The sequence below is a fragment of the Struthio camelus genome, chromosome 3 (assembly GCF_040807025.1).
Source record: "Struthio camelus isolate bStrCam1 chromosome 3, bStrCam1.hap1, whole genome shotgun sequence".
Lineage (NCBI taxonomy): Eukaryota > Metazoa > Chordata > Aves > Struthioniformes > Struthionidae > Struthio > Struthio camelus.
Genome location: NC_090944.1, coordinates 56,764,747 through 56,782,675, shown reverse-complemented (window position 1 = coordinate 56,782,675; position 17,929 = coordinate 56,764,747).

Genomic DNA, 17,929 nt, shown 5'->3' with positions numbered 1-17,929 from the left:
TATTGAGCATGCTATTCCTGTGTGGATCACTGAGCATTTCAAGAGCTTGAGACTTTCTAATCAGAGTTGCACCACAGAAAATGATTTGTAAATAGAAAATTATCTGACATATATTGTTAACTTATTATTTTAATACATTTCCTCTGGTATTATCAGGACCCTGAATGCACCAGCAGGCTCAGTAACCTCTCCTTTTCCCTTTCCTTTGGGGTTTGACTGCACGGGCCCTTGCCTGAGCCTGCAAGTACAGTCCTTGTTTAGACACTGCCGGCCTTGCTTTCACCCTGGGCTCCTGGCTCACCTCCCCTTGCAAAGCAGCCTCTCCTCACTGCTACTGCCAGGTCACGGGCAGCTAAACTGCTGGCAAAGGAGAAGAGATTGCAAACCCTGTAGATGTACCAAGGGGCTTGACAGTTGTCTTTAACACACTTTTTGTCATATTAACCTTTCTAACTGAAGTTCACCAAATCAGTAAATCTACTTTCAAATAGATTTCTACAACACTGAACAGCTTGTGTTCATGATACAGAACGCAGAGAGCTGCTGTTTATCATTGCAAGTAGACAATAATCAGTTAAACTGAAGTGATTCTAATAGTGCAATTCACATTTAACTTTTACAATCTAAAAGGTAGGAGTTTAATTTGAATTTGTCCTTCTGCAGATGTTAAAAAGAAAGAGAGCCCAAAGGAATTCAAACTACTTTATATCAGATACAGTGATTTAGCCTCAGAAGGCCTGTGCTCTCCTCGTAGACTATAAAAAGAGCTTAAACTAGCCCTTTTCCATGGAAGGGGACCTGGAGCATAGAGTTCGTAGCAGACTCAAAAGCCTTCTGAAATACTTTTTGTATATTACTTATATTTCTTAGATAAAAGATAGAAAAACAGCTTTGAATTCCTTAATATCTTCAATACCTAAAACAAGATTTCAGTAAATTTTAAAGTATACATAGACAGTCTCAAATATGAAAGGAACATCCAATCTAAAATCTACTATGTTGATACAAGAAAATAATGACAGATGTACAGGAACAGTTTGTACTTTGTACCATTAGATGTTCCTATCACATAACCATGCTTTTAGCTTCAGATTGCCCGAAGTGCCCTTCAGCATAACACAAAAGACAAGAAGAATAGAAAATATAAGTCGGTCCAGTATTGGGCTTAATAGGAAGTCTTAATCTTTTGTGCTTAGGGGAAAAATTAAAGTGAAAGTACCAGAAAGACACATAAAAATAAGTGTCTGAGTAGACTAGTGGTGAGGAAAGGTCCTGAGTTTTAGTGTAAAAAACAAAGAAAGGAAAACTCAATTCCATTTTCCATTGACTAGATCTCTCTAGAGGATATTGTCCTGAGTAAGTAGACATGAAGGAAAGATTACCTTCTCTTTAAAATACATCGACCCATCTATCCCCAGAGGAGCTGTTTCCTTGTGAATAAGAATTTCCTACTTATGTCACTGGACCTTTTTCAGACCAAAAGTTCCATCTTTTCAAGAACTGTATGCATAGCCTTGCTTGAAAAGGTCTTACATATGTCATCAGCGTTTCTCAGACAGCAAGGCTTGGAGAAGATAGATTAAAGACCAATATTTGTTTGCTATAACACATTAGGCTGACAGAAAAAGAATGACCATGATATAATTATTTAAGTAGAATTCACTCTAACTACAAATGAGAGGCAGATGTCCTGATACATAGCCATCGCTGAGCCACCTGCTGCAAGAGAAGGTATGTTACAAAGGCCAGAGTAAACAATTGAGATTCCTCCCCTTCTATCTTCTAGTAAAACCATGTCTATGACATTAAATGTATTATATTATCCAATTTAACGAAATCAAAGCAGGCAAAGATGAATTGGACAGTATAATAAGTACCATAATACAAGTACAAAAATGTTTACATGTTTCTCATGTAAACAGAGGCACAGAATAGGAACCTGGGCATGATAAAAACATGCACGCCTGCATTCTTGAAAGTGCAAACATAGAAAGGAAGTATTTGACCATGAGGACAAATAAACACTTTTATATATCTATGTGAATGCAAAAACATTTACAAAGTATCTCTACAACTATATTTGAGTGTTTTCAAGTTCAATACAGTGATGGTATATAGAGGACAGATGATTCACTAACATTTATTTAATGTACCTCTGGCACTGTTAACCATTTAGCACCGTTATCTGTAACACTGGACAGGGCTTAATGAATTTTTTAAAATGTATTTTTAAATTAAAGCAGATGATCATTCAAAAACCTTAAGCAGCCTTTAAATTTGTCTTTTGTTGTTTTTTAGTGCTGTTGAGCACTTGGAAATAGGGAGGACCGAAAACTAAGTGACTTGTAACTTTTTCGAAATTATTGTTAAATATTTCCTAAGCAACACAAAAGCATTACCTAATATTCATTCAACAATGTTCTGAAAATTAGGCCTACTTGGAATATGTAACATTTCAAAATTCTAGAGAACTTTTTTCCCCATTTAAAAAATAAGATTGCATATATTTTAAAATAATGTTGTTTTGAAAGAGAAAAGCTTTTACACTAAGTGGAATTGACTATTTATGGAGATTGAGTCAACTAACTTTCATAGTGTGTACAAATCAGCAGCTGAAAGTGAGGCTGCCTTTAGGTTCTGATATACAATTAAAATGTCCTGTGCGCTGGAGAAGAATGTAGCTTTCTTAGTAACTAAGGCAAATCAAAGGTAAATGTGGTTTCAGAATTTTATATTAAATTATATAATTTTCACCTGTTGGAAAATACAGTTCTCTATTCTTGCTCCACCTTTGAATTCACTGATGGATTTACTATGACTTTTCTAGAGATATTTCAAATATTTTTAATTCAGATTGGTAATATCTGATGGCAGTTACAGGGATTCTCAGGATTAGTTTACATTCTAAAACACATTGCAAAGTGCAATAAGGAATAAATATACAAAGAAATAAAATACATATATATATATTAAATGTCATGAGAAAAACAACCTTCTTTTAACTCTACAGTTCTCTTGACACAGCCATGCACTTGATTTCTTTTGGAAAGTGCGTGCTTAAACCTTATTAAAAAACTCAACAGTTTATATTTGTTGTATTTGAAGATAAGTTTGTCTTCTTGTGTTTTTTTTTTTTCCACATATTTCAGATGAAAAAGGAGTCTTCAATGTATCTCTTCTTGGGTGTCCATTATAGCGTGGAAGAACTGAACTCCAAGGACCTCATTGAACACTAGAGAGTTAGAGCTAAATTAAGTATATTTTTTTTTTCTTTTCTACATAAAAATAGATGAAATGCCAAAAATATATATTTAGGCAGCCATTTCTCTTTAAAGTTTAGACATCAAATATGGAGGTCAGAAAGATGATATTTTTTGCACTGATAGGCTTGCTTCAAAATGGAATGCTCCAGTAGGATGATTTTTTTGCAAGGTATGTTTTTGGTTGGGGGGATTTTAGGAAGTAGAAAATTGTTTGAAAGGACAGCCTGGCCCTACCAGTTCTGATATAACATCATTTTAAATAAACCAAAATTCTGTTTAATATCTTTCTTAGTTAACAAACTTTGTAGGAAAAATTTAGAAACATTGCCTGGGGCACACAGGGATGGTGTGAGGAAAGTCAAAGCTCTGCTGGCATGGAGATTTCAAGGGACATCAAGGGAAACAAGGAGAGCTTTTACTGCTATTTGAGTAGTAAAAGGCTGAATGGGGAAAATTCTGGCTCACTGCTGAATGGAGCAGTGATAACAGACATGGCTGAGGGACTCAGTGCCTTCTGTGTCATCTTGGTATCCACTGACAAGGTCTCTCAGGTTTCTGTGCAGGGTTCAGTATGACCTACCTGTGGCGCGTAAGGATGGAGTCAGGCATTATTTGTATGAATAGAAACCACAAATATGCCGATGGGATCAAATGGGCTATATCAAAGAGTGTTGAGAGAACTGGCCAATGCCTTTGCAAGTCTGCTTTCTATCATCTGAAAATTTGTGGAGATGAGGCAAGATGCTCAAAAACTGGAGAAAATTAAGTGTAGAACCAATCTTCAAAAAGGACCAAAAGGATGATCTGGGGAACTGCAACCTCACTTCGATGCCTGGGAAAATCATGAAGTAAATTTTCTTGCTTCATGAACTCATTTTTGGGCACAGGAAAAAGAAGGTGATTGGCAGCTGTCAGCATGGATTTACCAAAGGTAAACCTTACCTGATCAACTTCATTGCCTTCTAGGAAAAAGTGACTGGATGTGTAGATGAGGGGAGAACAATGCATGTCGTTTACCTTGACTGTAGCAAAATTTTCAACGTCTCCCTCAGCACTTTTATATCCAAGTTAGCACGTCACAGTCTGAACAGATGGATAAACAGATGGGTAAAAAATTCGTTGGATAGCTGTGCTCAGAGGATCATGGCCAATGTTTGTACTCTACCTGCAAGCTGGTAAGAAGTGGAGTACTACAGGAATCTATCATGGGCACCTGTCCTGTTTAGCATCTTTATCGATCATCTGACACATGCAACTCAGTGCTTCCTCTTGAAGTTTGCAGATGTCACCAAATTAGAGGGAACTAGTTGATATGCTTGAGGCCAGTCTGCCATCCAGAGGAACCAAGACAGGTTAGAGGAATGGGCCAACAGGAACCTAATGAAATTCAGCAAAGACAAGCGATAAGTCTTGCACCTAGAAAGGAAGGACACCTTGCAATGATCCATGCTGGAGACGGCCTGGCTGGAGAGCAGCGCTGCAGAGAAGTCCCTGGGGGTCATGATACAGAGCTGTTGGGAAGCCACAGGGCTGGCATCTCCCTGCGGCTGGCATCAGGGGGCTCCCATTGGGGCAGGGCTGGGCCTGGCTGCCAGGGCCTGTCCCCCTGCCTTGAGGGCACAGGGTCCCAGGGGCAGCTGGGGCAGCACCAGCCCCAGGGGGCACTGGGCACCACTACGGGGCTGGGACTGGGGGTGCCTGGGTCCAGGCAGGGGCCAGGCCAGGCCGTGGCAGGGCTGGAGCCAGCACCACTGTGGCGTCACGAGGCAGTGACTGACAACACTGGGCTGGGCTGAGATGGGGCTGGGACTGGGCTGGGGGAGCCCAGGGGGAGCAGGGACAGGAGGGCGGGAGTTGTCCCCAGGGGCCTGACAGCAGCAAGCGGGGCATGAGCCTGCAGGGTGCTTCCAGGGTGACTCTGCTTTGAGCAGGGGGTTGGACAAGAGATTTCCTGAGGTCCCTTCCAGTCAGAATTATGCTATTACTCCATTATAATGACATTAATTTAATCTGCAGAATAAAGTCCTGAAGAATACATAAAGTCTTTATTCTGCCATCATACAGAAGGGAGAACTGTGGCTACTCTTGTCTTCCCTGTACTGAGTCTGTGATATGAGGTAGTTCTGTGCCCATGAAATCATTGTGTTTTTCTGACATTCTCATCACAGCTTCAGAGCACGTACTACCATGCTATTTCCATAAGTGCTCGGGGCACCACAAATATCCCAGACACAAAAATAAATGATTGCTGGGTAGTATTTTGCTTCTCCAAATAACAGTAAGTTTAAAGAGCAAGTCTGTTGCCCGTCACCGTCACAACAAAAGAGAAATGACCAATAACTGAAAACATTCAGTCAGAATGTCCAGCAATTGAGCAATTGAGTTACGTTATTTTAGATAAAGCATATTAATCTATGATTAAACGTAGATTAGATATTTTTTTTTCAATTTTCTAATATTTTTGATTTTTCAAAAATGTTCTAATTTATTAAGTCATCTTAAGGTATTTTCCAGAAAAACAAGTAAGAGAAACACAGAAATAACTCATAGTCAGTCTATGAAGATAGTTAAATGGGAAATGCCCATTGAATCTTCTGCTCAGGTCTTCAGTGAGCAGAACTGTTACCTGAAAATTATTTATACTTCTGGGAACAGTAGAGGGTCAAAAAAAAGGAAAGGATTGTCTCTTAACCTTTTGCCATAGTCATTTTATTCTGTTCCAGACTGAAATTTTCTTTTTCCATAGAAAATTTAATCAAAATGATTATATTCCTATACGGAATATATATGTTCTCATAAATTGTTTCATTATCCTTAGTTATATTTTTCTCCTAAAATGTCCTCCTGGTCCCTATCTTTTTTTCTCACCAAGTTGTGTTTGGTTTTACCTAGAAAACAGTTTGTATGTTCATCAATGGTTCATCATTCAAGACAGTGTGCATTTACATGTCCTGTCATTTAACTGTTTTACCTCTATACAATTCAGTAACAGATCTGAGGCTTTCCAGGGGGCTCTCTTTCCTACCGGTAATAAAATTCAGAGAAGCTTACGCAGGCTCAAAAATAATTTCATGTTACTTTCTCACTGAACAGAAAGGTCAAAGCTATTAGCAGAAACTCATTTGAAGATGCCATTGTCTTCAGTTCAGTAGCTAAAAGCAGCTTCATTTCTTTATCTAACCAGTTGCCTGGTTTCCTCCAGTTAGAAAATCAACTTAACCTCATAATGAATGGTGTCAAAGCGTGGGATCTGGTTTTGGCCCTTTTTCTCTTGGCTACTCTTTTGGCCAGCTACTCCACCAACCAGCATCCACAGAGTCAGTTTCACTGCAAGACTATATACGTGACAGTTGATAGAGTCACCCTTTAAAGGCTCAGTTCATTTGCTCTCTCTTTCCTACTGAATACTCATAGCATTCCTGAGCAGCTCTTTTAGTCATTTTTGCCATCAGAATATAATGACCTCTAACTCAAGATCTATAACTATTTCTTAATGTTGTTATTATCTATTGTGTGAGAAAGGCCAAAAGGATATTTTCCTAAAATGCAGTCACCCTTATTTTAAAGTTTAGCATTACAGATTTAACTCTCGTAATATTTATACCAGTTTACACTAGGTTTTTGCCTAGATTATCTCTTCTGAACGCAAAGAAATTCCAGGGATTAAAAAAAGGTGTAAGTGAGATGAGTATCAAGTTTTCTGTCTCCATCACCAGCTATATTTGGACTTGGCATGCATATTTTTCAGTTCCTTATTGCGTCTTGCCTATAGTTCTGAGGTTTTTCTACGTAAACAGGTTCATTCTCAATACTTTGATAGAGTGCTTTGGGGATAGTGACATACACAGAATAACACCAAATAATCCTGTATTTCAGGCTGATCAGTCTTCTGAGACAGCCAGCTTCTAAGTTTTAGATTTCTATTGATTTCATACTTTTTCAGTATGACAGGTTGCCAAACATTAATTTTTGAGAGCAAATACTATTCAGTAGCACATTCTTCACAGTTGAAATATTTCTTAGGGTTTGTTTGTTCTCACTTACATTGCATCTTGTTTAATAATGAGTAATTCCTCATTGTTTTCTGATTGAAAAGTGAATATCATCTGATTTTTCTGTCAGTGATACAAACTTTTTTTTTTAGTCATTTGTTGGCTGGTGAGCACACTGGCATTGCTGATGAGCATGCTGCAACATCTGTTTGTAAAAGCAGGCCTGTGACCTGAAGAAATTTTGTTTCCTTAATCAAGAATTGTATCTCTTCAGATCTTGAGTCCCATCTGTTTCTTTCTGCACTGTATATCAGGCAACTCCTGAACACCTTACTTATTCTAGCAGCATGATATATCAGAAAAGATGCCACAATATGCTTTTGTGCATAACAGCAGCTTCTGACCTGAGCTCCAGATGGCCGAACCCTATGGCTATACATTGCAGTTCGGCAGTATGAAGCTTTTTAAAGGATAGTCACTTAAGATGCTAGTAGGGTTTACCTACACATAAATCATGCGTGTTTTTTGGAGGGTTCTTTGGAGAAGACTTGCCCTCCCCCAGTCTATTGAAAAATATAGATGTTAATGTAACACTCTGATAGATCTGGGGATAGTCTGTAGTGTTTTCTACAATTAATTAGTTTTGAATCTGAATAAAACATAGGGAAAATCTGTAAACACTGTCAGAGTATCTGAAAATATGAAGAATAAAGGCCTATTAATACTTCCCTCAGAGAACAACTGACATATCTTCAGCATAAATAATGAGAGCCTGTAAATAATGTGACACTTTTTTTCTCAGTTTAGTTTAAATTAGGGTGTGCAAAAACTGTGATGAGCAGACATTCTTAAGGATGAGACCAGAGTTAATAGAACTGTTTTGGTTAGTTGATAACAGCAACTAAGAGTCTGCATCTGAAATGTAGACTTTGACCTTAAAAAAGCCAACAGAAAAACAATGGTAAGGCTTAGAAGGAAGGCCAGTGGTTATAGTTCTGAGAAATATTCTTAGCTGGACCATGACAATCTAATTTCTAGTCTCCTGTTTAAAAATACATGAGCAGAAGATTAAGGACAGTACTTGTAATGGTAGAGAAACATAAGTAATAGTGGAAACTTATTGAAAATGTTTTCTAATATCCTCCTGAAGCACATAAAACATATACTAGCATTCTGAAATTCCAAATAACATTTCCTGCTACTGCTACCTTCTAACTTTTGATTTATAAACCAGGACATGTTTATAGTTTAATGTTGATAGATGCTATAATTAAATCAGATTTAATATAAAAGGTATCAAAACGTTTTTTAAAGTTTATAGCTTTTTGTGGCACTAAAGAGAATTTTTAAAGATTACTTTTTTTTAAGGGTCTTTCCACTATAAAATGGTTTCTCTGCATTAAATGTCTTCCAAAAATATTCTATCTGAACTCAGAAGAATAAGAAATAAAATTGAACCATAGCTACTGGGAAGCAGGGTCCCAGAAAAAAGGAAGGTAGCATAAACCAATGGGAGATAATAAACATACATGGCTAAAAACTGATTTATTGTTAATAAGTAGTTGTTTCATTTCTTAAATGAATAAGTAGAATAAAAATTAAGAACTAAGAAAGATGATCAGATTCCTTGTCAGACGAAATTACCGCAACTCTATTAAGTTTGTTGTCATATGTTTGTTAGCAGAGCTCCTACAAACAATCCCCACGAACTTTTTGCTAAGATTAGGTCAACTGGAGATAAAATCTTAGTTTAAGTGCTTGCTTCAACATACTACCCCTTTCCTTTCTAGTTCGACCTGGCATATTTTTTGAATGTTTACTTTTAAATTCTTTATTTTGCTGGTATTACCGAAGTGACTTAAGGCACTATTTTTAGAAGCACTCCATTCTGAAGGAAGCTAATGCAGGAATATTCCCACAAGCATACAGTCCAACTGAAGAGCCACAGAAATGAAAGAACACAGAAAAGCTCAGATGTTTCCACTGTTCCAGAACAGGATAGTACTCAGATTCTGAACAGTGCCTATATCTTCAGAATCTAAGGTTGGTACCCTATTCATTACACAGCTGCCCCTCCTATATAAAAATATGAAAAAATATATAGGTATGTATAAGATATACTTTGCTGCTGCAACAGGTAGTGGTTTGTTTAAAATTAGGTATGTGGTCATCTATCATTCTCCTCTTGAAGAAAACAAGGAATTACATATCTATAATAGGTGATGTTAAGTCTTTTTATTTTAATGTCCACTTGGTTAAAATAATGTCATCTTTCAGCTGATGTTTGATGTCTGTCCATCCTTTTACTGATCATTTCTCTCTTTCTTTCTCTTGTGTTCTGAGATTCTTCTCTGCTGCAAAGTTTCAGATATGCACAACTCTTCCAAAATCATTTGAAATGAAGAAGCCAAAAGAAATTCTATATTTCTTTATATTCTTTTCCTTCCAGTTCTTTTTTTTTACTGCTTTGACTTTAAGAAGTTTGTCCTGAAGATATCTATATCTATGCGTATATAGTCAAACTTCCACTTATTTTCAAAAAATATCATGTCAAATGTTGAATCTCCATAACATAAAACTTTATACTCTTATTACCCTATCTCTTTTCTTATCCATTTAATCTCTTTCTACCTTCCTAATATCTCTTCCACAATGACTTCTTCTCCATACTTTATTTCTTCTTTTCCATTTTACCTTTTCCCATTCCAAAAAAAAAAAAAAACCCTTAGCCAGCCAAGTGCATTTGCTTTGTGACACTGCAGTGATATGACTAAAATTACTTAACAAGTCCGATACTGGTACAAGTTAGCTAGGTCATCTGCGTGTATCAGGTGTTTTAATTTTTTACTCTGTGCCATTTATGCTATGATGCATAAAATGCTGCTGTTATGTGATTCTTTGAAAATGTATTTTTAAGACAGTGTTCAAGATACCTATAATATGGGAGAAATAGACTTTCCTAGTAATACAGAAGTCAGAGTCAGGCAAAAATATCTACCAACCATTGAGAATAACAGACTTGTCGATTAAAGTATCAAAGGTGATAGAATCTCAAGCTAAGCAAACAAAGTCATTGCTTGCTTATTTTTCATAATATACCTTGCATGATGTAACTTGGGTGAATTTGAAACTTTGACTAACAGTCTTTTAAGAGTCAGGCTGTTAAAGAAGAATATATGATACATGTATCAGGAACAAAATTTTCTGTCGACAAATAATGGCATTCCCAGGAAACTAGGAGATGTGTAAGCACTAGAATTAATGATGCCTGGAGCCCTGAATGCTAGGAGTTGGCCTTCTTGAGTAATTGAACCACTCATAATATAAATCATGCAATTTAAGACACTAGAGCACAACCTGCTGACCATGCATCAAGCTCCTCGGATAGCTGGAGTACTTAGTTAATAACTCACAATACACACATGGTATCTACTGGAGCCAAACTATTCCTGTATTGTGGCCGAAACAGAGGTCTAATACCAGGGTACTCAAGCATTAAAATCAGAGAAGGGCTCAGAAAAATTAGGAGAGTTAGAATAAGCCCAGAATATTTAAGAAGTTAGAAAAGCCAAACATGTTTCAAAATAAAAAGGAAGTTAAGACCATAGCCAGAAGCTTGTCAGAAGATCAGAAAGCTCCATGGCAACTTAAAGAATCAAAGAAGGCAAGACTGCAGCAGTCAGGAAGCCCTTTAGAAACAGGAAGCGGGGCTGGGGTAAGAGGAACTAGAAATGCAGTTTGAATAGAAGGAATATGTAAGACAAAAATTTGTCTGCAAGGAATATTGTTAGCTTACAAAAACAAGTGGTGGGATTGCCTTCTGTCCCTCATTAGAGGAAAATTTACCAGTCAGGCTCACTAGCCAGTCTTCTCCGTCCTGACAGACTGACTGTAGATCAGTGACTAGTCCCATCTATGCAGCACATCCCAAGGGCAGGCAGCTGCCATCTGGATTCTTGATGCTTTCAGAAACTTGAGGGTCCCTTTCTCACAGATTTTACTTCTCACAAAAGTAAATGAGTTTGCATTCAAAAAACTGCAAAGCTTGGGTGAACCTTTTTCTAAACTCATTGTTCATGTAAAAAAATCTAAACCACATAGCTTTTTGGTCTTGTGCTGCAGTTTTTCTAGAATCAGAAATAATTTTGACTTCTCCTCTTCCTGGCCAAATAATGCTACAAAATATTTCATAAATTATTTTGGACCTCTACTCCTTTATTAACGTGTGCTTTAAGTAGTCAGTAACTTAAAAATGTATTGAAAGGAGAGAAGAGACACAAAGAGTTAAAGTATGCAAAACATCACTAATATGCCTTAAAACAGAACTGGATTATTTAATTAGCTTTCAGAAATGTTAAATTCTCAGTAGTATTGAAAAAAATGTGCCAGTAACCTTCTGGTGTTCACACACAGATTTTTAACATTAGTGTAAGTAACCCTGGAGTTGCACCAGTGTCCATGAAATCAGAATTAGGGCTTCCATATTTCACAATGGTGCTTATACTCCATGTCAACAAAGACTTAAGAAGAAGAAATTTATTTTAAATAGATATTCAGATTGCTTCTGCTGTGCAACCTGTGCTATTTGAACTCCCAAGCTGCTAGGAACAGATAAGTTTAATCATAATAGGAGATTTTCAAAATGCCCTACGGTAAGATCTCTAAATTATGCCCGGTTTTTACAAAACCACTAACTGTAGGACTCTAAACTCAATAGATTTTAATTCATAGCTTTTTAATTGAGCAGCTCTGTCTTCTATCTGCATATTTGGGCTCTTCCAGAAGGTGATTCATCCCATCTCATAAATGTGCCAGACAGACTCAATGAATAACTCTTTGCATGTATATATGATTTTCCACTGATGATAAAGAGAGCCTGGCTAACTAGAGGGGTTTTGGAAACTTAATTTAAAAAGTATAAAATTGTTACCTTCAGGTTTTCGCTTTTTGCATGAAAAAATGTTGTTGTTATACGGTAGTATCCATGTGAAATCTGGACATTTTGAAATTTGAAGCTGCCTTTTATATAGAAAATTATACTCAGGTTTTATATGTTTAAAAACCATAACAGGGTTGCTGATCTGATGTCTCACTCTTACCATGATAAGAAACTGCAGCTCTTACCAGAGGAAAAAGACCTCTATGTCATGAAATAAAAGTAACTCTGTGTCTTTTCTTCCTGCTTTAAGAAGAAAGGAATGCTGATCAAAGTTATAGTATCATCACCTCATCTTGGTATCATTTCTTATAATAAATATATTCTTAGCACTCACTACCAAAATATATAGGATACATGCCAATTTTAAAGAAAATATTAATATATTGCTATATTAAAATATTATTTCCTATTTTCAAATACAAAGATTTAATGCATTGTGTGTCTAAAGTATGTATTGACAAACAAAGTGTTTTAGTATAAATTTTAGCAGCTCTACTGAGCTTAGCTTGCTCTTACTATTTGACTGAGGTACTTGGCATGACCCAGGTAATATAGCCTTCTCCTTTACAGTGCATGAGCAATGCCTAGACATAACATCTCCCACCTTCTGAAAACAGGCACAGCCAGTTTCCACGTATGTAAATTACTTATGTTTGAACTGCTTTTTTGTTTTTCCAGACTTGTGTCTACCTTATGTCATGATCCTGTTTTTGCTAACATACCTACTAAATAACTGAGATTACGTCATATTATTTTTTGAGATTTTGTTTAAGTAGTCAGTAACTTCAAAATGTACTGAAAGGAGATCTGTGATGATTTAGGTTTTACTAAGCATTTTGTGTGGCTTCCAGTAGGTTGACAAACATCATTCATTCACTTGAAACACTCATATCTGTTTTTAGAAATAGCTTTTTTTTTTCCTTAGTTGTCCTTTTGCTAGTCTCAAGGTGGACATTTTCATCATCTACTGATTTGAATGATCAAATATGCTAGAGAACGTCTATTATTACAGGGCTGTTAATGCTTAGCTGTTCCATTACTTTTAATCCTTACAGTGTTAAATGTTTGACGTTTATGAAAAGTTGAAACATCTTTAAATGTTCTACCCTATGATGTGAAAAATATAGTTGAGGGTATGATACAGTTTTGATAATAACCTGCTGTCATCAAAGAAGTGGCAACTGGTTGCTCTGTATAAAAAAATAAAACTACGTGCTCATCTTACATTTTAGAAATAAAAACTGAGGAGGAACTATATTCCAAAAGTAACGTTATGCTCTTAGAAATTATGTATAGAATGCATTGGAGATGAAAAACTATTAACAGTTCATTTTTGTTTTTTTAACAATAACTGGTTACTTATTTTGCATAATATATTGTGCAGCAGAGAAAAGTATACTATGTGCATGGTATAACATAAAATTTCAAATTAAATTTTAAATACCATAGTGTTCATACTCAGAAATAAAGTTGGCCCTGTTGAAAGTAATAGGAGTACTACTTGTTTGAAGTTAAGTCTAGGCTTAAGTACTGGATGAATCAAGGCAGGGTTTTTTTTTTTTTTTTTTTTTCAGAGATCAGACTGTCAAAGTTTTCATGCGGAAACTTTTCATTTAGTTCTTCATGAAAAGAAGACATGAAAAGCTCTGTTTCATTGTTATGAAATATAGGAAATATAAAGGCTAGAATCACAAAAGCATTGGAGGAAAAGATCTCATTTATAGTTTGATGATTACAGTATGCTTTGAGGATGTAGGAAAGCCATTTGCTGTTCCAACCTCTAGTGGTTTCCCTAACCACTGGGCTATTAGTTTGAGTACTTTCAAGATCACTTGATCAATGTGGGGCCAGCATGCCTGGATTCAGTGGCTGCAGTACAGATATCTTTTTTCCAAGACATTGGTCTACAGTATCATTTTTGCTTTTGTCTCCTGACAAAAATGTATTTGTGTAAAGGTTAAGTGTCAACAGCAGGTAGAATGGAAGATTTATTTTAGGCCTGATTTTCCACAGGATAGGAAGGATAAAAAGTTCTAAATCACTTTCTAACAAGCTTGGAGTTGGGTATTGGTCTCGAATCTCCCACCTTTTGGCTGAATATTATTTAAGCTGCTATAGCTTTTTTTTTTTTTTTAAATGATCACTGTGTTTTGACGTTAATTAGGCTTTGGAATCAGAGCTCATCATCTCTGAAAGGATACGGTTTCCATCTTGCTGAAAACTTGGGAGGAAAACATGGCATTCATTCAAGTGTCGACGTGAATTATCATTATTTTCTTTATAGATTCACTTTATATTAAAAAATAATACATCAAAAACACTTCTTATTGGCTGCTTTCATACCCAAATTAAAATTTTAAAAGAAGAGTTTTACAGAGTTCATTTCCCAGTTCTCAAATTCTGTTTAAAAATCAAGTCCTATTGTTATTGTATAGACTGTTTTCCAACCCAAGAACATGTCTATCAGTATGAGATGCATCATGGGTTTTCTAGTGCCTGGAAAAGAAACACATTTCTGTAACTATTCACTCTATAACATAAAACAGAGATTCAGATGCTTGTCATGTTTGGAGGAGTAGAGACCAGTAAGAGAGTGAATGACTGACTTTTCTCCCCCTTATGTCATAAATATACGGATTCATACATTTATGTTTGCAACATAAAAATAAAAATGTCTATAGGTAAGCTTTCTGATTTCTGAGACAAAATTCACTATTACACCGACACATGGAAAAGGGTTGTATTATGTATAATTTTAAAACTATTTGCGTATAGTGAGTTTTTTACTACAGAGGTGGTAGAATGTCCAACAGAATAAAACAATTAAGCAGATATCTTTCTTGTAAGGTACTCCTTTTAGTTAATACGAGGCTGTTCAGTTCTTAGAATTCAGAGATGAGGTCAGACATCTTTTCAGGTTTGAGAAGAACAATACTAGTATGGGATAGAAAAATATCTTCAAGATATTTTCATTATTAGGCCTTGATCCTTGATGGTTACGTTGTTAAATTACATCATAAATTGTATAAATAAAATCATATCATGTAGCATAATGGATCATGCTACGCTTCCTCGATTTGAGCAGGAGTAAAGGACAAACTTCCAGCCAGTTTTTACAGTTTGGGAAAAAACATCTTAATTAGCTTTCAGGGGGCTGCTCGAGTTTTAGGTAAAGGCTGTGTCCAGATTAACGTATAAGAGATTCTGGCATCTCTCACTTTATAATGTCTCCAAGAATATAACAAAAAGTTTGAGAAGCAAAGAAAAAGAAAGATGCTCTCTCTCTTCTTTTCATTCTAGTTCACCAGGAGGAGATTAAAGCTGAGTCACATTAGTCATGGCAGTAGGATATTGGTATGAGTGGCATTTATACCACTGTGTACTATTAGTCATGGGAGTCAGCTATCGCTACTAAGTCTGCTCCTTCCATTTACTCTGGACTTCAGTTCAGTTCTGTATAAGGCTGATCTTTCTTTTCTTCATAGGAGAATACTGTACAACTTAACAGGAATTATTTGTCACTCCTCTTTCTAATGGAACATTGTGACATGGGATTCTGCTTCATCTAAGAGGTAGTTTTGGGGATTTCCCTTAAAAGGAAGGAACATAAAATATACAGAGTGACAGCTAGTATGGAGAGAATAGATGTCTCACTTTAAAAAATAATTAAACCCAATCTTTCATTTTAATTGTTCTTCATCTATGTTTGCAAACAAAATTAACTGAATGCATGTTGGCTTCAAAGTCTATAGGCTCCCAAGTAAAATGGATCAGGGAGGGTTTTTTTGGTTTTGTTATTTTCACACTAAATAAATAATCATGTAAATTTTCTGAGTTTTACTTTAACTAAATTTTAAACAAGTTGCCCTAGCAGAGAAGGAAACAAGGGGAAATCCATTCCTCCTGAAATAAGCACATAAATAAAGTAACTGGAGACAAGTTTATAACTCTGAAAACAAACAGGACATGGTCCATTCTAAATTAATTAGCCAGCTACTCCCATGACTGTATAGGGAACTAACAGGAAATGCCAAATTGCCTAACTTCATTCAAAAACAGTTTGCTCAGCTAGCTTCTGATAGTAGCTTCTTCTGGATGAGGAGCATTTCTTTTACAAAATAAGGATCTAAGCATATTCCCTTTCATTTTACAATTCAGAAGATTCAGGCAATAAGTGAGATATCTGGAACTAGATTCCAGAACTTCCTTGTCCCAGGGAACTTGGATTCCACACCTTCAGCATTGTCATTCACATGCAACTGCAAGGCACACTCTTCTTTTTCTGCTGGGGCTTGGTCAACATGCATCCAGGAATGGAAGAACCATCAGATCAGAGGAAATGTATCTCTGCATTGGAAAGTCAGGGGAACAGTGATACTAGAATGTATTGCCAGAACTGACGCTTGAATTCCTGGCTGCACCATGTATGCATAGTCTATTAATGACAAGAATATTCAAATATGTAATAGATATTAACAAGATGTTAGTAAATATCAGTCTTCAGAGTCTAAATCAGACTTTCTTTTTTGATTCTTTGTGCCTTCATCTCATTCACATCAGTGTTCTGTGCCTATGGTTAAAATAAACAGCATTCAGGAGAAGGATCCAAAGTATTGTAAAATGTAAATTGAAAAATTGGAAAGGAAATTTCAAAAAAAGGCTTTTTAATTTTCAGTAAATATAGAAAAAACTTGATATATGATGCAATTTTGCAAATTTGCATTGCTTTTTTACAGAAATGTAATATATTTTTGTGAAATAAAGTACAAGACTCAGTAGTACACTTGAGGTCATTCATTTCAACAGGATATAGGTGCATAAAAGCTTTTTAAGTATCAGACTTTTATTAGCAATCTTTCTATTGAATACCTAGAACAGCATATATGTAAACTAAGGCATCTAGCAGATTGGCACATCACAGAAAGAGCTTTAAATCAAGTCACGTTGTATATTTCATCAAGACTCCTTCTATTTGTGCTTTTCTCTAAATGAAATTAGGTTTAGAGGAGAAATCTAATGCTTTTCTTTGTCATATAAACCTCTGTGACCCTATTCCATCTTTAGATAAAAAAACAAAGAAAATTGGAGAAACATGAATTGAGTGTCAGAAAAGAAACACTTTCACTGCAAGGTAAACTAGCCTGAACATGCAAAAACAGTAACTGTGTGGTCTCATAAAATTAAAAAAACAACAAAAAAAAATCTTTCCACATCCAGCTGTATTTCTCTATGCTTCTGAAATACAAATTCTGACTCTATCTCTAAATTTTATTTATATTTTTCTTATTCAAGCTATACATTGCATTTTGACTTCAGTACATTAATCTCTACCAAAAAAATTTAAAAAGTGTAAGTAACTAGTACTTCACAGACCGACAGAGAACAACTTTGGCTGTGAGACACTGAAAGTGAATAATCAGACATGTTATGATAATACGGAAGAGCCAAAGTTTAACCACATAGACCTGAGACTAGAGCAAGAGGAATACAATTTCACTACCCAGCAGGAATAAAATGAATTCATTTCTGTGCAGTCAGCATTCTTAAAAGTCCCATTGCTACTGAACGTTTGGCATAGATATGCAGCCTTCTTCCTTGAGGATGATTTATGTGGTTTGGGAAGACCTTGTCAGCTTTTCCGAAGACCTTTGAGCTCATCTCTTGACATCTTAACCAGTCAGTGTGTATAAAAGCATGTGGGAAAAATGTCAGGCACACTTTATGCATAAGATAAA